This window comes from Danio rerio, chromosome 8, assembly GCF_049306965.1.
Source record: "Danio rerio strain Tuebingen ecotype United States chromosome 8, GRCz12tu, whole genome shotgun sequence".
NCBI classification, from domain to species: Eukaryota; Metazoa; Chordata; class Actinopteri; order Cypriniformes; family Danionidae; genus Danio; species Danio rerio.
Genome location: NC_133183.1, coordinates 38,962,658 through 38,986,955, shown reverse-complemented (window position 1 = coordinate 38,986,955; position 24,298 = coordinate 38,962,658). Strand labels below are relative to the sequence as shown.

At 33.2% G+C, this 24,298-nt stretch overlaps 1 long non-coding RNA gene across 1 annotated transcript in view; it reads left to right on the top strand.

Annotated features, from left to right (window-relative positions):
- The window catches only part of LOC141375795 (uncharacterized), a 56,599-nt gene that overhangs the window by 22,344 nt on the left and 9,957 nt on the right, over positions 1–24,298 (top strand). Inside the window, exons 15-27 of the long non-coding RNA XR_012384603.1 lie at positions 748–868; positions 5,389–5,445; positions 5,587–5,638; positions 7,630–8,331; positions 8,993–9,020; positions 9,683–9,733; positions 10,389–10,439; positions 10,799–10,853; positions 12,260–12,314; positions 14,079–14,133; positions 16,068–16,122; positions 17,329–17,383; positions 18,135–18,231. This is a non-coding gene — a long non-coding RNA (uncharacterized lncRNA). The remainder of the gene's footprint in view (positions 1–747; positions 869–5,388; positions 5,446–5,586; positions 5,639–7,629; positions 8,332–8,992; positions 9,021–9,682; positions 9,734–10,388; positions 10,440–10,798; positions 10,854–12,259; positions 12,315–14,078; positions 14,134–16,067; positions 16,123–17,328; positions 17,384–18,134; positions 18,232–24,298) is intronic.

The following is a 24,298-nucleotide window of genomic DNA, read 5'->3' as shown; positions in this document are numbered from 1 at the left end:
AACAGAAGATGAGAACAAATAAACGTTAGAAATAGGTGTTTGTAATGGCAGCATCAGAAGTAGTTCTTCAAAATGTGTATTTGCTAATAATAGCACGCGCTAGGCCTGTATCTGGCTCGGAAGCGCCGGTGTCGATTTAACCCAGAACCGGGTAGAGCTCACTCCTCCGCGGTAAACAATTCGCCGTCTGATTCCATGAGATGTAACGTTATGATAGATGCACTATGTAACTGTGATTTTTTTTCTACACATACTTTTATGTGAGAAGCAATGACCATTCGAATATGGTATAAATAACATGGTAACAAGGTATATTAAACATAAATATGACGTAGAAACAATTTACTAAACTTGAATTATTAAGCATGATTGAACAAAATGTTTGAATTTAGTAATGTAAATGTGTGGTTTTATTTTTTCTAATGTTTTTTTGTGATAAACTTGTGTTCAGTTAAACTGTACATTTGAATAAATGAAATTTTATTATGAAAAGAGGTTAACTTACCCAAGTTAAATAACTTTATTTGATCAAATTGTCAAAATAGTGCACTACTAACTTATATTTTGTTAAATGGTTTGAAATGTGATAACTGTATTATGAAATTTGATAACTATATTACTATTTTCTGTTTTGGTCTTCTTTAGAGAATTTTACACTACGTCACATATATTAATACTGCTTTGCATATGTGGTATTGTATTGATATTATAAACTGTGAAGTTTAACCTTATATAATATTTTAACAGTGAATGAATGGTGGTAAGAGTCAAAGCAGAGGATTAAATCCTTTGAAAGATGCTGCTCATCATGTGAGGTTGGGGAAGGATAAAGACATGCTTACGTGGAGGTACATCAGTGACATCAAAGGTACCAAAGTTTTGTACATGTTTTTTCTTACTGCAGGTAGTCCCCAGTTATTGTTTCATTATAAGCATAGTGTATAAAATGTTAAGATGCAAAAAGGAGTTTAATTTAACACAAAAAAATTAAGTCATGAATGATGATTTGATGACAAGACATTATAAATGTCAACAAATAACATTTAAATAATAATAATAATAAAAAGAAATGTCCTAATTGAAAACCACACTTTAAAATGTTAATGTTTAATTTAAGAGTCTAAAAAATGCTAATATTAATGATTTCCATATTAGTGAAAAGTTAAAACTATTAAAGATTGTACACTATCCAGGGCCTGATTAACCAATGGTTAATAACACACATTGATGGAATAAGCCATTTACACAAATTTTGTCAGACAAGTGATGTCTGACCGACAGAGACAACATAACTAAATAGCGCCAGTGGTGTAGCTTGTAATGCACAGCAACATGTTTTGACGCGATTGATCATCAACTCGAGTTCTAATATACCGTCTGCTGAACTTATTCTTATTTTTTTTCTCCCCATTGGATATCAGATGGGAAATACATTTATTTTTAGGAAACATTTAAAAAAAAAAATTAAAATAATGCAAATGTTAAATAAAGTCACAAGTGCCTCGTGTGTTTTGATGATGTTTATCTTATTTCTCTAAATAGTTATTTTAAATATATAATAAAGTTATTTTCAAATGTTAGCAACATCTTAATAGAATTCATTTGTATTTATTTATTTGTGACGTTAGTCACTAGGGGTGTAACGGATCACTGTTGATCCGTGATCGATACGGATCACAACCCACGGTTCGGAATGCGCGTGACCCGTAGATTAATAACTTTTTTTGAACTTGTAGGTTAATCCAACATTTATAACAATCGCAGAGAGATCGCCTCCCGTGTCATTCAAATTGCATGAATGAAAGCATTTTGGCTTCCCTGTAAAATATAATGATGACGTTGTGGGACCTACATAAATGCTTTTGGCTATTAAGGTGTTTTTTTGTCACTGTTTGTTTAGCCTGCATTAATGCATTCATTATGGTAAGAATAAAATCACTGTTTAATGAAACAAGATGCTGGTGAAAGCAACTACATTGTGTAACCAACAGATGGCGACAAACAAACATCAAAACTATGTAATTGAATAGGTTTTCAAATATAATACACCTACAGTATAATGAAACATGAAGTTTTATGTGTGAATTGTTGAATCATTAATTGAAGATAAATATATGTTGTACAAGATTTCTATATATTTTGCATTATCAGCAACAGTAGCAAAGATCATATTTCATATTGAATACTTTTTTTTAGCTGGTTATTTCCTGATTTTTATTTTTTATTAAAATTACAGGTTCTATTTTCTGTTTGTTAAAAGCAATGTATTATGCAGTAACATTTTTGTATAAATGGAAAGCAAATTGTCTCCTCCCTTTTTTGCTGATCCAAAAAATGGTCCGATCCATAACTCAAAAAACGTAGAGTGATCCGAACTGCAGATTTTGGATCCGTTACACCACTATTAGTCGCCCTTTCCCAAACCCTGGTTAGCCTGTCGATTATCATTTGCCACAACTAGCGCTACTTCACCCATATTCTCCTACCTCATGGCTCTGTTGAAGAGCATTTAATAGGTTGCACATGTCTTAATAAAGGTTGCCTCCCTCTCTTTAAAAACATTTTTTTTAGAAACTAGGCATTTCCTCTTAGCAAATAGTCAATATCATATATTAGGGGTGTAACGATACACTCAGCTCACGATACGATGTGTATCACGATATGGTGTTCACGATTCGATATGTATCACGATATTTGGAATAAAAATTGAAAATTTAACTGAAATGCAAATTTTACCAAGTAAACTATTTTTTATGTATTTCTTTTGTTTCAACTTGTTAAACTGAACCTTCTTTTAGAAAATATATTAAACAGGCCTGTCTCTGGAAAATAAAACAATTTAAAAACTTCTTTAAAAATATTATTGAAATGACAGAGACAAAATTAAGGAACAATTTAAGTAAAGGTGCAAAAAAATAAGCTTTCTATTCAATTGAATTTAACAGTGAGAGCTTAAGGCTTTGCTTGGTCACTTGCGTTTTTTGTGTGTGCAAAAAAAAATCTACATTTCCAGGTAATCAGCAGTTCTATAAGATAATCCTGAACTTATGTGTATCTGTCTGAGAGGTTTTTATGGATGGCTGTCTTCATGTTGGGCATGAGTGACAGGGTGGCCGTCTTATCATTACACAGGACAGTCGTGACTCTTTTTAGCAGTTTAGGCAGGTTTACTATTTCTTCGGCGTCGCTGATGTCGGCGCTATCAAGTGTATCATGTTGACGTGCATTTTTGTGTACCTCTGTACTCAAATTTAGCTTTAAAGGGTTAGCTCATCGTAATCATAACTCTAAAATCGATATGATTGTTTAAATAATGTGTACGTTTTCGGTTTCATTTACACTGCTAAGTGCTGTTCAAACTTCCCACGCTGCTCCTGAAAGATCACTCTGTTCCACAAACTGAATGTTGTTTACTACTTTATTAGTCACAACCTGCAGGTTCTGTTCACTGAAGCAGACGCGCGCGTATGGCAAGCCGTTTTAGCATTTAAACCTTTGTTCTGACTATCCATAAATATATGTAATTCATATTTAATTAAATTCATTTAGAGATATCTCTAATTATATTTTGACTAGTCGAATTATAATTATGACTAGTCAAAATATAATTAGAGATATCTCTAAATATATTTATGGATAGTCAGATCAAAGGTTTAAATGTTAAAACGGCTTGCCATACGCACGCGTCTATCATAGTCCGCCCTTTGTAGTAACAGCTCACGGTCAGCTCATGTCATGTGTGATTTTGCGGCCGCCAATACATCATATGAAGACAGAATGATATTTTAAGGTGAATTGTACCTTATAAATACAGTATGTGACTCTTTCAACACCATTAGGAGGTATCCCTGTCGCTGTGCAAAGTATGTAAATCACTGTGAAGACTTTAAAACTTAGTATGTGTGACCCAGTATGCGTGTCAAAAAGCGGACGAGTCTAAAGCAATTACTGTACAACCGAAATGTTGCCAGACGTCTGATTTTGAGAGGATGGGCCATCCTCTATTTCAACTCCACTCATCTTGGTTTGCTAACATTACTGCTGCTGCAATCTGAACTCACGTGCGACAGCAGGTGGAACGTAGCTCACGTGCAAACAGCTCAACTAATAAGAGAAAACGGACGTCATATCGTAATCATATCGTCATAACGCCACGATGCATATCGAGACATTTTTGCATCGCAATAAATCGTACAACGATAAATCGTTACACCCCTATCATATATTATTATTATCATTGTATTTAAATTGTCAGAAAATGTCACCATGTATAAAAAGCATGCAGATTTTTTCCTTTCCTTCTTTACTTTTTTTAACTAAACAGCATGCTTTAATTGGTGAAGTGCTTGTAAGTTTTGAAATAACCTGCACTGAATTGAGCGGACTGTAGTGTAGTATTTGCCGTAGATCAAAATGAGTGAACAAGTGGATTTGGCAATCACAAGAGAAAAAGAGGAGAGGGTGCATCTTTATTGAGGCATGTTTCATGTATTCACTCCTTCAAACAGACCCATGATGAGGAGAATGAGAGTATAGAAGACGTTATGGTAATGTTATGTGCAAGCTAGCATTAACCAGGTGGAGGATGCTAATGGCAGTGCAGACTGGATTCATTGTGTGTCTGAGGGCATACTCGCACTGTACAGTTGCCATGAACCAGGCTGAAGCATGCTTTTCCCCCCTTCCGTCTCCCCCTACGGCCTGCACTCACATTGCATTCGTGCCTGGGCAGTCTTATGTCAACGAACGTGCTGTTCAGTAAGCGCTCTCGCAAAGCACAGTGGAGAATAGTAATAAATACCTTTTAAAATATATATTTTAGTACTGCTTCAGTTAACTTGAACAAGTGTACTTATACCATCAATTTTCATTTTCATAAGAAAATTTTCATTTTCTTAAAAAATAAGTTAAATCTTTGTAGACTATATATATATATATATATATATATATATATATATATATATATATATATATATATATAATTTATTTAAAAAATGTGGGCAATATATTATAGATTTGTTTTGAAAAAAATGTATTCTATTCTTATTTTTTTTAATACAGACCTCTTGAGTTCTTAATCCGGGCCTGACACTATCAAATAGTAAAGTATTAGATAATTGTTTTGGGCCAGTTTCCTGTACAGTGTACTTTTTGTGCACTATTAAACCAACATAATGAATTTTTTCAATGATTTAGTTTCTTCTGTATCAGTTTTCACTGTCCAGAAAAGTTTGTGATGCATACTCTGTGGAGTCAGTGTTCATGTGTTGACAGAACTGTTTTTATTTGGCAGAGTTACAATTTTAATCTTGTATAAAAAAAAGTACCTTGTGTTTAATTTTAAAACATTGTTCTGCACGATATCACAACATACAATTGTAATTTTAGAGTGTGTCATGTGGAGGAGTTGACCTTCTCTCCTGTAACAAACATGAAAAAGCAAAGGTAGGGTATATTGGATTTTATTTTAAAAATTGGCATATTTTGAACCGTATGTAGTATTAAATATAATGTTTAATAATGTCTGTTTAGCACACACTTGAGTTGTTTTAGCTTTATTTTCTGTGTTTTGATTATGTTTTTCAGTCTCCTCATGAGCCATTATCTTTGAATTCTGAACAGAGTGAGCTTCAAAGAGGTTTGTCTATATAATTGTCTTTTAAATGTTGATCTGAAGAGATATTTTCTTATTGTTCCTGTATCTGTGCAGTTATTTTTATATAATAATACATTTAATATGGGTGTAGCGATACATTATTATATTGAGAATCGCAATATAACAATTCAAAGTTTTTTCTTTAGATTAGCCTCTATTCACACGGTGAGTATTATGTGTAACAGGGCTCGAAATTGCGACCATTTTGGTCGCATATGCGCCCGAAAATTAATCGATGCGACCTCATAATATATTTGGGCGCATTAGTGCGACCTGTTTTGATTTTTTTTTTAAAACGTGCTGAATCGCTCTTCCCTGCCGCTATATTGGTTCATATTAGCTGTCAATCACTCAAGGCTATCCACTGTTAGATGACAGGGAGGGAGCTTTTATGTCCACGGGAAATGCAAACGGCTAAAGTGTGAAAACGTAAAGCACACAGGTTTGCAAAGTGCAAACCCCACCTAAAGTTGAGGCGCAGATGAGAGCGATCATGACACGTGGTGAATATTGATCCGCCAGCTGAGATCAATCGAGTACGTGCTTTTCGGAGAAGGTGGTCGAATCTCCATGCGTTGCATTCACTACGTGTTCAGCGCAAATGTCCGCTAAAAGTCAAATCTAATACTGTATCATCGCCAAAGAAGCTCGCCTTTACTAAGTTTACACTGAAACTGCGTCTCATAACAAACAGCGGTATTGCGCCGGTGCTCAACCTGCTCATAAATTGGGTCGGCTGACTCGCCTGCTTTTCCACAAACACAGAAAAATGAAGATCAGCTCAGACTGAACATTTAAATTGACACAAACTGAAACCAAAACTTTTAAATAGTGATAGAAGTGAGACTTTATTTACTTTCTTTTGCCTATTCTTTCATGAGATGTATATATTTTTTTTATTTAGTTACTGATGACTGTTTTGCAGCTTTCAGCCTTGAATTTAATATTTTATTATAATCTTTTGTTTGTTTTGCAGCTGAAATATTATTTATTAAACTGACATGCATATATATGCTGTTTAGCAGTACAAAAAAAATATTTCTTACTGCAATGCTTCATTTTTGTTTGATGCAAACTATACATTTATTTTTCAGAAAGTAACAGACTTTTTATAGCAGATAACTTGCATTCAAGCACATTCAAGGCAGCATGATAATGACAAATGTAATTCATTGTTACTATTATTGTCATTTTCATCATCATTAATATTCTAGAATTTTAATACATACACATTTTGGAATTATTGCACACAAATATCAATGTCATCTCTAAATTTTTTGTGGTGCTCCTAAATTTTTTCTGGTGCTCCTAAATTTTTGAAGTTGGGAGCACCGGTGCTACCAAGTAAAAAAGTTAATTTCGAGCCCTGTGTAAGATTAAACGTTTACACCGTTGCAGTATAAACTACTGTTGTTAAATGATGAAAATAATGCAAGTTGAAATCTGATGATGACAAATGCCTGGTTATACCAGTGAAAATGATCTATTTGCATGTGGACCATAAGAGAGTGCAAGCATACATCTAACACTCATCTTCAGAATTTTGAATTTGTATTCTGATGTCATCTCTGTCCTGTGCATTAAAGACCAATTTAAAGTTTAACATGCCAGATCTATGCAAAATTGAGCATTTTAACCATTACTAGGCCTACATATTATAATAATATTGTTTTTTACCACATTTGAGAAATAACAAATATTACTAATATTTAAAGCTTTTTTTTTATAGCTTACAATATTGAGATATCAAGAGAAACAATGTCAAGTTTGCTGACCTATCAATAGGCTATTGTTTTAATATCTGTGTGTTTGCTCATGGTTTATGAGGACCAAGTATGTCTACTGAATGTGACTTAGCAGTAGGCTATTGTTTTGTTAAATCTGTTTATTCATGGTTTATGAGGACATGGTTTGTTATGCGAGACTTAAAGCTTTTAATGTTTTCTTAATCTTTCTTTGCTTCTCTCTTTCAGCGCCTCCATGAGCCTGTGGCTTTAACCAACACAAACAGAGCTGTCTTCTACAGAGGTTTGTTAATTATTTTGTCATGCTAATTTGACACTCCTTAAAGGGATAGTTCATCCAAAAAGTGCAATTGTCTCATTATTTGATCCCCCTTTACTTGTCTCAAACCATTATTGGGATATTTCTTCTGTTAAAGACAAAAGAAGATACTTAGAAAAAATATGGAAACCTGTAACCATAGACTTCCATATTATTTGTGTTTTCTGTTGTGGAAGTCAATGATTGCAGGTTTTCTTCTTCCATCAAAATATCTTGTTTTTGTTGTTTAACAGAAGTAATAAACCCTTAAAGGTTTGGAACACTTGAGGGTAAATTAATAGTGAGTAAATATAAATTTTTGTGTGAATCATCCCTTTAAGTGCTAAAATGACAGTTTCATATTTCTACTACATTCAACGTAGCAGTCCTGTGTGTTTAGTCATGGTTTATGAGGACCAAGTATGTCTATTTTATGTGAGTTAGCAGCAAGCTATTGTTATATCAAATATGTGTGTTTACTCATAGTTTATGAGGACATGATTGGTTATGGAAGACTTGAAGCTTTCAGTAAGTGAATGTCATGTTTTCTTCATCTTTCTTTGCTTCTCTCTTTCGGTACCTCCATGAGCCCGTCGCTTGGACAAACACAAACAGAGTTGTTTTCTACAGAGGTTTGTTAATTCTTTTGTCAAGCTATTTTGACACTCCTTAAAGGCATAGTTCACCCAAAAATGAACATTTACTCACTATTAATTTACCCTCAAGTGTTTCAAACCTTTATGGGTTTCTTTTTTTCTGTTTAATAAAACAAATGAGATACTTTGAAAAAAGATGGAAACATGTATCCATTGACTTACATAATAGAAAACACAAATAATATGAAAGTCAATGGTTACAGGTTTCCATCGTTTTTCAAAGTATCTTCTTTTGTGTTTAACAGAAAAAAGAAACCCTTAAAGGTTTGGAACACTTGAGGGTAAATTAATAGTGAGTAAATGTTAATTTTTGTGTGAATCATCCCTTTAAGTGCTAAAATGACAGTTACATATTTCTGCTAAATGCAGTGTAGCAGTCCTGTGTGATTAGTCATGGTTTATGAGGACCAAGTATGTCTATTAGATGTGACTTAGCAGTAGGATATTGTTTTAATAAATCTGTGTGTTTACTCATGGTTTATGAGGACACAGTATGTGTAGGTTTACATGGTGCTAGCAGTAGACTATTATAACATGTGTTTCTTCATGGTTTATGAGGGCATTTTTTGTTATGCGAGACTTCAAACAGTTAGTAAACAAATGTTACATTTTCTTTATCTTTGTTTCTCTCTTTCAGTACCTCTATGAGCTCGTCACTTTGAGAGGTTTGTTAATTATTTTGTCAAACTATTTTGACACTTTTTAAAAGGATAGTTCTCCCAAAAAGTACAATTGTGTCATCATTTGCTCACCCTTTAATTGTCTCAAACCTTTTTGGGGTTATTTATTCTGTTAAAGACAAAAGAAAATACTTACAAATAATATGGGAGTGAATGATTACAGGTTTCCATCTTTTCTTGTTTTCTACCATGAAAGTCAATGATTGCAGATTTTCTTCCACCAAATGTCTTGTTTTTGTTTTTTATCAGAAGAAATAAACACGTAAAGGTTTGGAACCCTTGAGGGTAAATTGTTAGTGAGTAAATGTTCGTTTTTGGGTGAATCATCCCTTTAAGTGCTAAAATAACAGTTTCATATTTCTGCTAAATGCAGTGTAGCAGTCCTGTGTGTTTTGTCATGGTTTATGAGGACCAAGTATGTCTATTGGATGTGACTTAGCAGTAGGATATTGTTTTAATAAATCTGTGTGTTTACTCATGGTTTATGAGGACACTGTATGTAGAATGCAATGTTAGCAGTAGACTATTGTTTTATAACGTGTGTGTTTCTTCATGGTTTATGAGGACATGATTGGTTAAACAAGACTTAAAGCTTTCAGTAAGCGAATCTCATGTTTTCTTCATCTTTCTTTACTTTTCTTTTTCAGCACCTCCATAAGCCAGTCGCTTTGACAAACACAGAGTTGTCTTCTACAGAGGTTTGTTAATTCTTTTGTCAAGCTATTTTGATACTTCTTGAAAGGATAGTTTTACCCAAAAATGAACATTTACTCACTATTAGTTTACCCTCAAGTGTTCCAAACCTTTATGGTTTTCTTTTTTCTGTTTAACAAAACAAATAAGATACTTTGAAATAAGATAGAAACCTCTAACCATTGACTTCCATAGTAGTAAAAAACAAGTAATATAAAAGTCAATGGTTACAGGTTTCCATCGTTTTTCAAAGTATGTTTTGTTTTTAACAAAAGAAATAAACCCTTAAAGGTTTGGAACACTCGAGGGTAAATTAATAGTGAGTAAATGTTAATTTTTAGGTGAACCATCCCTTTAAGTGCTAAAATGACAGTTTCCTATTTCTGCTAAATGCAGGTTAGCAGTCCTGTGTGTTTAGTCATGGTTTATGAGGACCAAGTATGTCTATTAGATGTGACTTAGCAGTAGACTATTGTTTTATTAAATCTGTGTGTTTCTTCATGGTTCATAAGGACACAGTATGTGTAGGTTGACATAGTGCTAGCAGTAGACAATCATAACGTGTGTTTCTTCGTAATTTGTAAGGGCATGATTTGTTATGCGTGACTTAAAGTAATTTAACAATGTTAAAAAAATCTCATCTTTGCTTCTCTTTTTCAGTACCTCCCTAAGCCCGTCACTTTGACCAACACAGAGTTGTTTTCTACAGAGGTTTGTTTATTCTTTTGTCATGTTATTTTGACACTCCTTAAAGGGATAGTTCACCCAACAGTACAATTGTGTCCTCATTTGCCTACCCTTTACTTGTTTCTTTATTTGTTCTGTTAAAGACAAAACAAAATACTTTTAAAAAGATGTAAACCTGTAATTCATAGTAAGTAAATGTTCATTTTTGGGTGAACCATCCCTTTAAGTGCTAAAATGACAGTTTCTTAATTAGACTAAATGCAGTGTAGCAATCCTGTGTGTTTAGTCATGGTTTATGAGGACATGATTGGTTTTGTGAGACTTAAAGCTTTCAGTAAGCGAATGTCATGTTTCCTTCATCTTTCTTTGCTTCTCTCTTTCAGTACCTCCATGACCCAGTCACTTTGTCAAACACAAACAAAGCTGTCTTCTACAGAGGTTAGTTAATTCTTTTGTAATGCTATTTTGACACTCCTTAAAGGGATAGTTCACCCAAACAGTACAATTGTGTCATCATTTGCTCACCCTTTACTTGTTTTAAATCTTTATGGGTTTATTTTTTCTGTTGAACACAAAAGAAGATACTTTGAAAAAAGATGGAAACTTGTAACCATTGACTTCCATATTATTTGTGTTTTCTATTATGGAAGTCATTAGCCCCTTTCACACAGTGATACCGGTAAATATCTGGAAAATTTCCGGAAAGACTTTACCGGTATATTCAAAAAAGCGCTGTTCACACAGGCGAGGACGTTACGGAAATTTTCCGGAAAAGAGCATTCACACATCCATTCCAAAATACCGGTAAATTCTGACAACATTCACCACAAATGAGCTTTAAACGGCTGCGCTTGTATTTGTAAACATTTGACTAAATTACAAACTCTGTGGATGATCAATATTGTGAACAACTTTCGCAGGATCACTTTCGCATGTCGAGATGTTCATAATATGTGCATGTGCAAAGCTTGAAGGTAAACAAACAACGGCTTATCATAAGCATCTCATCGATGATTATTTACACAGTTATCATTAAGAAGAACATATAAACGTGATCTGACTAACTTCTAGCAGCTAAATGTGTCTGGAAAAATATTCAAAGGCTTTTATCCTCACAAACCGCGCGGACGTAAATGCGTCTGACTGTTGTGATTGGCTAAAGCAGACGTCTCACGTCAGCACGTTCTAGACGTGCACGCGCTTATTACGGGAATCTTCCTTTTGCATTCACACAGCGCAGCATTCCGGCACATTGCCGGTAATGTTACAACTTCTCTTTCCGGAAAATAGCCAGAACGAATTTACCGGTATTTTCAAAAAGGACCTGTTCACACATACAACCTTTCCGGAAAATTGCCGGCAATTTTCCGGAAAGGTCTGTATGTGTGAAAGGGGCTATTGATTGCAGGTTTTCTTCTTCCATCATAATATCTTGTTTTTGTTGTTTATCAGAAGAAATAAGCACATAAAAGTTTGGAACACTTGAGGGTAAATTCATAGTGAGTAAATGTTCATTTTTGAGTGAACCATCCCTTTAAATGCTAAAATTACAGTTTCCTTTTTCAGCTAAATGCAATGTAGCGGTCCTGTGTGTTTAGTCATGGTTTATGAAGACACAGTATGTCTATTTAATGTGACTTAGCAGTAGGATGTTGTTTTATGGAAACTGCGTGTTTCTTCATGGTTTATGAGGACACAGTATGTGTAGTTTTACATGGTGCTAGCAGTAGACTATTATAACGTGTGTTTCTTCATGGTTTATGAGGGCATGGTTTGTTGTGCAAAACTTAAAACAGTAAGTAAACGAATGGTAAATTTTCTTTATCTTTGCTTCTCTCTTTCAGTACCTTCATGAGTCCGTCACTTTGACAAACACAAACAGAGTTGTCTTCTACAGAGGTTTGTTAATTCTTTTGTAATGCTATTTTGACACTCCCTAAATGGATAGTTCACCCAAACGGTACAAATGTGTCATTATTTGCTTACATTTTACTTGTTTCAAACCATTTTGGGTTATTTCTTCTGTTAAAGACAAAAGAAAGTACTTTAAAAAAAGATGTAAACCTGTAACCATAGACTTCCATAGTAGAAAACACAAATAATATGAAAGTCAATATTCATTGGTTTTCAAAGTATCTTTTGTGTTTAATAGAAGAAATAAACCCATAAAGGTTTGGAACACGTGAGGGTAAATTAATAGAGTAAATGTTAATTTTTGGATGAACTACCCCTTTAAGTGCTAAAATAACAGTTTCCTATCACTGCTAAATGCAGTGTAGCAGTCCTGCGTGTTTAGTCATGGTTTATAAGGACCAAGTATGTCTATTAGATGTGACTTAGCAGTAGACTATTGTTTTATTAAATCTGTGTATTTCTTCAGGGTTCATGAGGACATGATTGGTTATGCGAGCCTTAAAGCTTTCAGTAGTTTTCTTCATCTTTCTTTGCTTCTCGCTTTTAGTACCTATATGAGCCTGTCACTTTGACAAACACAAAGACTTGTCTTCTACAGAGGTTTTTGTAATTGTTTTGTCAAGCTATTTTGGTACTTTAAACCAATCATGTCCTCATAAACCATGAAGAAGCACACATTATAAAACAACAGTCTTCTGTTAACATTGTAAAACTACACATACTGTGTCCTCATAAACCATGAAGAAACACAGATTTAATAAAAAAAACATTGTACTGCTAAGTCACATCCAATAGTCATACTTGGTCCTCATAAACCATGACTAAACACACAGGACTGCTACACTGCATTTAGCAGAAATAGGAAACTGTAATTTTAGCACTTAAAGGGATGATTCACCCAAAAATTAACATTTACTCACCATTAATTTACCCTCAAGTGTTCCAAACCTTTATGGGTTTCTTTTTTTCTGTTTGACAAAACAAATAAGATACTTTGAAAAAAGATGGATACCTCTAACCATTGACTTTCATATTATTTTTGATTTCTATTATGGAAGTCATTGATTGCAGGTTTTCTTCTTCTGTCAAAATATCTAGTTTGTTTGTAGGTTTGGAACACTTGAGGGTAAATTAATAGTGAGTAAATGTTCATTTTTGGGTGATCAATCTCTCTGAGTGTTAAAATGACAGTTTCCTATTTTTACTAAATGCAATTTAGCAGTCCTGTGTGTTTAGTCAGGGTTTATGAGGACCAAGTATGTCTATTGGATGTGAGTTAGCAACAGGCTATTGTTTTATTAAATCTGTGTGTTTACTCATGGTTTATGAGGACACAGTATGTGTAAGTTTACATAGTGCTAGCAGTTGACTTATAACTTGTTTCTTCATGGTTTATAAGGGCATGGTTTGTTATGCGTGACTTAAAAAGTCCCTTCAAGTGCTAAAATTACAGTTTCCTATTTCTGCTAAATGCAGTGTAGCAGTCCTGTGTGTTTAGTCATGGTTTACGAGGACCAAGTATGTCTATTGAATGTGACTTAGCAGTAGACTATTGTTTTATTAAATCTGTGTGTTTCTTCATGGTTCATGAGGACACAGTATGTGTAGGTTTACAATGTTACCAGTAGACTTATTTCATAACGTTTGTTTCTTCATGGTTTATGAGGACATGATTGGTTTTGTGAGACTTAAAGCTTTCAGTAAGCGAATGTCATGTTTTCTTCATCTTTCTTTACTTCTCTCCTTCAGCACCTCCATAAGCCAGTCGCTTTGTCAAACACAAACAGAGTTGTCTTCTACAGAGGTTTGTTAATTATTTTGTCAAGCTATTTTGACGCTCCTTAAAGGGCTAGTTCACCCAAAAGTACAATTGTGTCATCATTTGCTCACCATTTGCTTGTTTTAAATTTTTATGGGTTTATTTTTTCTGTTAAACACAAAAGAAGATACTTTGAAATAAGGTGGAAACCTGTAACCATTGACTTCCATATTTTTTGTGTTTTCTATTGTGGAAGTCAATGATTGCAGGTTTTCTTCTTCAATCAAAATATCTTGTTTTGTTTTTTATCAGAAGAAATAAACCCTTAAAGGTTTGGAACACTTGAGGGTAAATTCATAGTAAGGAAATTTTTGGGTGAACCATCACTTTAAGTGCTAAAATGACAGTTTCCTATTTTTACTAAATGCAGGTTAGCAGTCCTTTGAGTTTAGTCATGGTTTATGAGGACCAAGTATGTCTATTGGATGTGACTTACCAGCAGGCTATTGTTTTATTAAATCTGTGTGTTTCTTCATGGTTTATAAGGACATGATTGGTTTGCGAGACATAAAGCTTTCATTAAGCCAATGACATGTCTTCTCAGGGCTCGAAATTAACTTTTTTACTTGGTAGCACCGGTGCTCCCAACTTCAAATATTTAGGAGCACCAAAAAATTTTTAGGAGCACCAGAAAAAATTTAGGAGCACCCACCAAAAATGAATGAGCACCGCTGCAAATTGTTTTTTAAGGGATTTATTGTATTTTAAAACAACATTAATAGGACTAACAAAAACCAGAAACAACTATCTAACTAATGCTGCGAAGACATTGATATTTGTGTGCAATAATTCCAAAATGAATGTCTAATAATTAGGCCATAGAATATTAATGATGATGAAAATGACAATAATAGTAACAATGAATTCCATTTCTCATTATGATACTGCCTTGAATGTGCATGAATGTAGGTTATCTGCTATTAAAAGTCTGTTACTTTATGAAAAATAATTGTATAGTTTGCATCAAACAAAAATGAAGCATTGCAGTAAGAAATATTAATTTTGTACTGCTGTTTTTATATGCATGTCAATTTAATAAATAATATTTCTGCTACAAAACAAACAAAAGATTATAATAAATCATTCAATTCAATGATGAAAGCTGCAAAGCAGTCATCAGTAAATAAAAAAAAAAATAATATATACCTTAAAAAAGAATAGACAAAAGAAAGAAAGTAAAGTCTCGCTTCTATCACTCTTTTAAAGTTTTGGTTTCAGTTTGTGTCAATTTAAAGGTTCAGTCTGAGATGATCTTCATTTTTCTGTGTTTGTGGAAAAGCAGGCGAGTCAGCCGACCCAATTAATAAGTAGGCAGCGCAAGATTCTTGCGCTAACCATCGGCGCAAATCCGGTCTTTGTTATGAGCCGCAGTTTCAGTGTAAACTTAGTAAAGGCGAGCTTCTTTGGCGATGATATGTACAGTATTAGATTTGACTTTCAGCGGACATTTGCGCTGAACACGCAGTGAAAGCGACGCATGGAGATTCGGGCACCTTCTCCAAGAAGCGCGTACTCGATTGATCACAGCTGGCGGATCATTATTCACCACGTGACGTGTCATGATCGCTTTCATCTGCGCCTCAACTTAGGTGGGGTTTTCAAACTTGTGAGCTTTAAGTTTTTACTCTTCAGCCGTTTGCATTTCCTGTGGTCATAAAAGCTCCTTCCCTGTCATCTGACAGCGCAATACCTTGAGTGAATGACAGCTAATATGAACCAATATAGAGGCAGGGAAGAGCGATTCAGCATGTTTTTAGAAAAAACCAAAACAGGTCGCACTACAACCATTATCTGCAGTCGCACTAATGCGCCCAAATATATTATGAGGTCGCATAGATTAATTTTCGGGCGCATATGCGACCAAAATGGTCGCAATTTCGAGCCCTGCTTCTTAATCTTTCTGTGCTTCTTTCTTTCAGTATCTCAATGAGCTCGTCACTTTGACAAACACAAACAGAGCTGTCTTCTACAGAGGTTTGTTAATTTTTTGTCAAGCTATTTTGACAGTCGTTAAAGGGATAGTTTACCCAAAAATGACAATTGTTTCATCATTTGCTCATCCTTTACTTGTTCTAAACCTTATGGGTTTAATTCTTCTGTTAAAGACAAAAGAAAATACTTTAAAAAAAAAAGATGGAAACCTGTAACCATAGATTTCCATAATAGAAAATACCAATAATATGAAAGTCAATGGTTACAGGTTTTCATCAGTTTTCAAAGTATCTTTTGTGTTTAACAGAAGAAATAAACCCATAAAAGTTTGGAACACTTGAGGGTAAATTAATAGTAAGTAAATGTTAATTTTTGGGTGAACCATCACTTTAAGTGCAAAATTGACAGTTTCCTATTTTTACTAAATGCAGGTTAGCAGTCCTGTATGTTTAGTCATGGTTTATGAGAACTAAGTATGTCTATTGGATGTGACTTAGCAGTAGGTTGTTGTTTTATTAAATCTGTGTGTTTCTTCATGGTATATGAGGACACAGTATGTGTAGGTTTACAATGGTTTACATAGTGCTAGCAGTAGACTATTATAACATGTTTCTTCATGGTTTATGAGGGGAGAGTAAAGGAGTACACCCAAAAACGACAATTGTGTCATCATTTGCTCACCCTTTACTTGTTTTAAATCTTTATGGGTTTATTTTTCTGTTAAACACAAAAGAAGATGGAAACCTGTAACCATTGACTTTCATATTTTTTGTGTTTTCTATTATGAAAGTCAATGATTGCAGGTTTTCTTCTTCCATCAAAATATCTTGTTTTTGTTGTTTATCAGAAGAAATAAACCCTTAAAGGGTTGGAATGCTTTGGGGTATATTAATAGCAAGTACATTTTCATTTTTGGATGAACCATCCTTTTAAGTGCTAAAGTAACAGTTTCCTATTTCTGCTAAATGCAGGTTAGCAGTCCTGTGTGTTTATTCATGGTTTATGAGGACCAAGTATGTCTATTGGATGTGACTTAGCAGTAGACTATTGTTTTATTAAATCTGTGTGTTTCTTCATGGTTCATGAGGACACAGTATGTGTAGGTTTACAATGTTACCAGTAGACTGTTATTTTATAACGTGTGTGTTTCTTCATGGTTTATGAGGACATGATTGGTTTTGCAAGACTTAAAGCTTTCAGTAAGTGAATTTCATGTTTTCTTCATCTTTCTTTACTTCTCTCTTTCAGCACCTCTATAAGTCAGTCACTTTGACAAACACAAACAGAGCTGTCTTCTACAGAGGTTTGTTAATTCTTTTGTAATGCTATTTTGACACTCCTTAAAAGGATAGTTCACCCAAAAATGACAATTTTGTCATCATTTGCTCATCCTTCACTTCCTTCAATCTGTGTTTCTTCATGGTTTATGAGGACACAGTATGTGTAGGTTTACATGGTGCTAGCAGTAGACTATTATAACATGTGTTTCTTCATGGTTTATGAGGGCATGGTTTGTTATGCGAGACTTTAAAAGTAAGTAAACGAATGTTGAATTTTCTTTATCTTTGCTTTTCTGTTTCAGTACCTCCATGAGCCAGTCGCTTTGACCAACACAGAGTTGTTTTTTACAGAGGTTTGTTAATTCTTTTGTCAAGAATTAACAAACCTCTGTAGAAAACAACTCTGTGACTGGCTCATACCCAAAAATGACAAATGTGTCATCATTTGCACACCCTTTATGGGTTTATTTTTTCTGTTAAACACAAAAGAAGATGGAAGATGAAAACCTGTACTCATTGACTTCCATATTTTTGGTGTTTTTATTTTGGAAGTCAATGATTGCAGGTTTTCTTCTTCCATCAAAATACCTTGTTTTTCGTTTAACAGAAAAAATAAACTTGTAAAGTAGAAAAGTCCAATAGTAGGAAAAATAATAACATGGAAGTCAATGAGTGCACGTTTTAATTTATTAAGAAAATAAACTAATAATAATTAAAATAATTAAATAATTTAAATAAGTGAATAATAATGTCTCTCTCACTTTTTCCCTTCAGGAAATAACAGGTGAATCTTGACAGAAATCCAGGAAGCCAGACAGTGATGGTGGTGATGTTAAGAATTTCTGTCAATAACAATGCAGGAAGAAACTAAGTAACTAAAATTACTTTAAAAATAATGTGCATTTTAGGCCTTTTTTATTTTAAGCAAATTTTAAGCATGATCTAAAGGGTTGAGTTTATTTTCTTAATGAGTTATAGGTGTATTTTGAGAATAAACCAATCAGAGTCTCATCTCCCATTCCCTTTAATAGCCTTGCATCGTGCCATAAGCGCATTTGCTATTTACATGACGTAAAGTAAGTTTAAGTGGAAAAACTGAGCATTTCACAAGCAAACAGTTAACAGTTATTTTTAACAGAAAACTGTTAAACAGAGCATCTACCGCGCGAGAATGAGAGATAAATGATCTACTTTCACTTTCGCTCTTGGTGGATAGGAAAATCTTTACGCACAGACATCAGTTAGCCTAATAATAATAATTAGTTGCGTTTGTTAAGCGCAAGTATTTGTTTCAAAACTATTTCTAAATGCAGTTCTAATTTTCAGCAAATGAATAAATGAACAATAATAACTAAGTGTTGTCATAAACCTGAGTTATATCCTAAAAAACATGTTGCCCGCATATGGTCTAAAACCTGCAGGTGGGCAAATCTAAGCTTTTTTTTAATAAAACAAATATAAATATGGATATAATAATTATTACTGCTAATAATAACATACAAAAGCAAATTGTTATGAATAAAAACTATTGCGTCGTAGAGTGATAAACAGTGTTTGTTATTTTAAAGTGATAGGACTAAGATGGTCAATAAATAAGCTTTTTATTTACCTATTAATTCACAGTTTTAATTTACATTTTGTTGATTATATTTTACTCTTACTTTTACCTATTAAAAATCTTATTTTTTTCTTATTATTACTCTTATTTTACTTTTATTATATTTATATTTTACTATTATGTTATTTTGTCTCAATTACTGTACATTAATAGCAAATTAATATTTAAGTAGGCCTAATTATTTATTTAAAAACATTACCAGCGAAATACTGAGAAACGGTCTGGCGCTATTTTTATATACAGGCCTATCATAATTTTAAAGAAAGCTGCAAGGTGTGCTACATTATTTTAAATTATTTTTTCTGTCTGTTACTTGAAGTTCAGTGCGTGTGCCTGTGCGCTGAGAGACAAGGCAATATTGACAAAATATTGAATTTTGTTTTTTATATTGCATTGCATTAATTTGCAGAGATGTTTTATAGTTTATACAGGCCTAAAATAAACGCTTTGGTACAGAGTTATTATTTTAAAACAAACCTGTGTTTGTAATGATAGATGTAGGTGTCACAAAATTCTTTTTAAATCAGTGTTTTTATTAATATGATTATTATTTATTGTGGACAACACTTAATAAATACTGAAATGTCCTTAATACACACCTTATTTTTTTATCAATTACAGTGCTTCCCGCTAGGGCTGCTCTATTATGGGAAAAATCATAATCACGATTTTTTTGGTCATTATTTTAATCACAATTATTCAAAATGATTATCAGTTCAAGTCAAAATTATTAGGGCTCCTGTGAAATTATTATTATTATTTTTTATAAATATTTCCCAAATGATGTTTAACAGATTCAGGAATTTTTCACAGTATTTCCTATAATATTTTTTCCTTTGGAGGAAGTCTTATTTGTTTTATTTCAGCTAAAATAAAAGCAGGTTTAAATATTTTGAAATCTATTTTATGGTCAATATTAATAGCTCCCTTAAGCAAAATAGTTTTTGATGGTCAGCAGAAGAAATTACTGGTATACAATGACTTGCCCAATTATCCTAATTAAGCCTTTGAATCGTACTTTAATCTGAATGCTTGTATTTTGAAAAATATCTAGTAAAATATGTGCTGTCATCATAACAAAGATGAATGAAATCAGTTATAAAAAATTAGTTATTAAAACTATTATGTTTAGAAATGGGTTAAAAAAAATCTTCTTTCCATTAATCAGAAATTGGGGGGGGAAAGTAGGGCTAATAATTTAGATTTCAACTGTATTCATTTATTTTCCTCCCTGCAAAGGAAAGGGAAATATGTACAATAGAATAAAAATATGAAACAAACTGTGCTTTAAGCATCTTCACTGTAAAAAAAAAAAAACTTTGATTATAGCTACTAAAGTCCTTCAGACAAGAACAGTGAGGGATTGTCTTCTTTTGTTGTTTGATTAATGGTAAAAACAGTCGGCAGCAGGAATATCACGCACTTTCACTTTAAGAGCAGTACGGTTCTGATTTATGGTTTCTCTTTCACATGTCTTTTGATTCTCAACTAGTTTGTTTATTACTTAAATGAGAGTTAATATGAATAATCACTGAACATCGCGTTTTGATACCTATTTGACCATTAAAATGCTCACATTAAGATAACTTTAGATGTGTGTGCTTTGCTCTGAGCACACAGTGTGCGAATATGTGTGTGCCGCATACACAAACCATGCGGTCTCATTCATGCTTTTAAAACATGAATGATTCGAATGTACATCAATGAATGATGCACATGCCGTGCTGCAAAATTACAATGCATGCTTTTAGTAATATTCACGTGAAACTGAGCTTTGCAGAGCAACAAATGTGTACAACTGAAAAGAGGACGATATATGATGCAACAATCGTTTTATCTCGATTAATGATTTTCATATTCGTTTGAAGCCATAATCAAAATCGAATTTTCGATTAATTGCATAGCCCTACTTCCCGTATGTTTATAATATACTTGCGAAGGTAGCAGGCCCGGCGCCAGGATATCATAACTGAGGAGGCATTTTAATCCCATGACTAATTTTGGTCCCTCTTGTTCCTTTCATTTAGGCTATTTATTCACATTAATTATTACTTTGCATTACTGCCTAAGTTACTGACTCAAGGCAGTAATATACTTTTTTATAGTAATAATGATATGCAGTTTTGCTATTATTGATTTTATACCATTTATCAACGCAGACAGATCATGGTTCATTGCCAAACGAGTGCTTTATATCAAATATTATTATCCTTATATGGGCCTATAATAGGCCTATAAAGGTTTAAAGTTTTAGGTAAAGACGTCAAACTATGCCCATACATGCAAGCTAATCCACGGTTAGACTATTCTATAACCGGTAAATAAATATAGTAAAATCAGCATTACTGAATCACGCTTCACAAAACCTTAACCAACCAAAATCAGTGTTAGGAAAAAGTTAAATGTTACAATCAAATGTCATTAAAAAAAATTTATTAAGTTACATTTTAAGGCATTAGTACGGAGACTCGGAAGGGACGTGATGGTGAAGAAAAAAATTGGGTGGAAGAAAAAAAAACTGAGTGGGAGAAAAAAAAAGGATGGTAGAAAAAAAACAGTGATAGGAATATATATATATATATATTTTTAAGTTTTTGTTCCCTCACAAAGATGTTTTGCGTTATCCACACTTCCTGTTCACTTCATACCTGTCAACCCTCCTGTATTTTACCATTCTATCCCTCTATCATGCTATTGTTAAGTATTTTCCCATATTTCTCATATATTTTTATTTTTGAAAGCATTCTGAAACAAATATAAAAATGTCTGCATTTACTTTCTTTCCATTAAAAGCTGTGGGTTGATCATCGCCCTTCATATGCAACCTCTGAATCAGGGAATGATAAACTGATCCCAGATCAACTTCTGTACATGCCATTTAAAGAGGAGCTAAAGTGCAGGATTCAGATCTGTGTTTAAACAGACAAATATACTTAACAATATGTAAACATGTTCGTCCTGTGTGTTTTATTTTAAACACAACTCATTTTCTCTTAAATGAGCACAAACAGTTACTTAAGTAATGGAATACTTTCATTATAGATCTGTGCATTCTTAAATTGACACCTCTGATATGAAATAAAAGAAAATGAGAGATTCATTTGCTGCTCATCACTTGTTTGATAACAGAGGTGTCGCTTTAAATGGTGTGTATAGAAGCTGATCTGGGATCAGTTTATCATACCTAGCACATCCGTATACATGCATTCGCTAATTCACAGGTTGCATATGAAGAGCGATGATCGACCCACAGCTTTAATGGAAAGAAAGAGAAATATGGGAGAATCACAGCAAAAACGGAAGGCTTGGGAGAATCCTGGTAAAACAGGAGGGTTGACATGTATGAAGTGAACAGGAAGTGTTTGTGGAAAAACAGTTTTGCGAGAACGCAAAACATCTGCGAGGGAACGCAAAAACTTCCAAAAGAGGATTTTTAAATAAAAATATAGTCAAGGTAAAATGTTCAAAAACTAGGTCTGAGTCACTCCTTTTCTTCCGCCGTCTCATTAACACACCTTTATTAAATTACAATAATTAACAAATTGCACAAACAAACAGTAATATTTAAGAGTAAACTAATGAGCTATTTAAAAGTACACTTTAAAGAAAACCACATTTATAAGAGAGACTGTGCCTTAAAGCATATACTGCTCTGTCACACTGCTTTTATTTATTATTTTAGGTTTGTTTATGAATGAATTATTTAAGTTAAATATTTCATGTATGTGGTTTAATATTTAATTGGTCATTAAATCAAATGAAGAAGCTAGCTACTTTATTTTTTGACACTTCAACCGATCAATAAACAAAGAAATGAACAACCACAGATTATTTTATTCTCTCTGTAAAGTATTTAGATACTTAGACTATACTAAATAATTAGACTATTCTATATAGTTTTTAACATTGTTTGGGCTCAGTTGGGATTATTTGTTAATGAACTGCCACTCATCTTTCCATTAAACATTTTGATATTAAAATTATGTTTTAACTTTATGTCTCCAAGATTGCATTGTAATTTTCTAAGTTAAACTAAACTAGTTAAACTAGACAATTAAAATATGCTGTAAAAAAGTTTAGGTTGATAACTATTTTATTTTGGCTGGAAATGATTTACTGCTGGTTTTATCTGACCAGAGAACAACACAATGTTGGAATTGACGTAGTAGCATTGTGTAAAGTGCGATATGAGACAGCATATTTAATCCTTGCACTATTTTAAGTGAATGCATATGTATTCCACCGACTCCAAAATTAGGAGTTAAGAGTCTCATCCAAAAAACCCAGAACCGAACATCCCTAATCGACGCCCCATTGATGTTTCTTTGAACATCAGGTGCCATTATTAACTGTTTATCAAGTTAAATTTCAAACTGAACCTATAACTGTTTTTGATTAATTCAAAGTATAGCCCAGACTATTTTTTTCCTTTTCAAAAGCAGAAGCAGTATAGCCTAAACAGGACAGTTTTACAAATGTACAGATAAGCATTTTTATAACTGAACATCACAAAAGGCCTACAAGAATTTTCAGTCCATTTTTATATACAGGCCTATTATAATTTTAAAGAAAACTGCTAGGTGGGCTATATTATTTTAAATCTAGCCTATATTATTTTTATTAATTTCCTCTGTATCTGTCACTTGCGATTCAATGCACATGTGCTGAGCGAGACGAGAAATAAGGCAATATTGACCATTTTTTATAGGCCACTATAGTATATAATAGTTTGTTTTTACATATAGTATTGCATTAATTTGCATTGACGTTTTGTAGTTTGTAGAGGCCTAAAATGAATGCCTCGATTTGGAGTTATTTAAAACATAATCCTGCGTTTTTAACATTCTTTAAACCAATGTTTTTTATTATTATTATTTAATGTGAATAACTTTTAATTAAAAATTGTAATGTATTTATTACACCACCTTATTGGGAAAAAAAAACGATCAATTACAGTGCTTCCCGCAGGTTTGAAATATAGGACTTGCAGCATTGAAACACCATTTACCCACATCACATAGTTAACTATGCGACAGACAAAACTTAATTGCATTTTTAATAATAATTGTATTTATTATGACACTTTTTCTTTTAATGGGTTAAAGTAAAAAAAAAAAAAAAAGAATGTTACAAAAGAAAGAAATGCTTTATGCTATTTAGGAGCAATGTGCAGCCACTGACAGGTAAAATTCGCTTTTCTCTCACAAGTTAAAAAAGCAAATTAGGCTTGCCACGATAGACGGTGTTGACGGTGATACCGGTTTTAAGACGCAACACCGGTGACATCACGTTTTTACCGTGACACCGTCCTCACATTTGT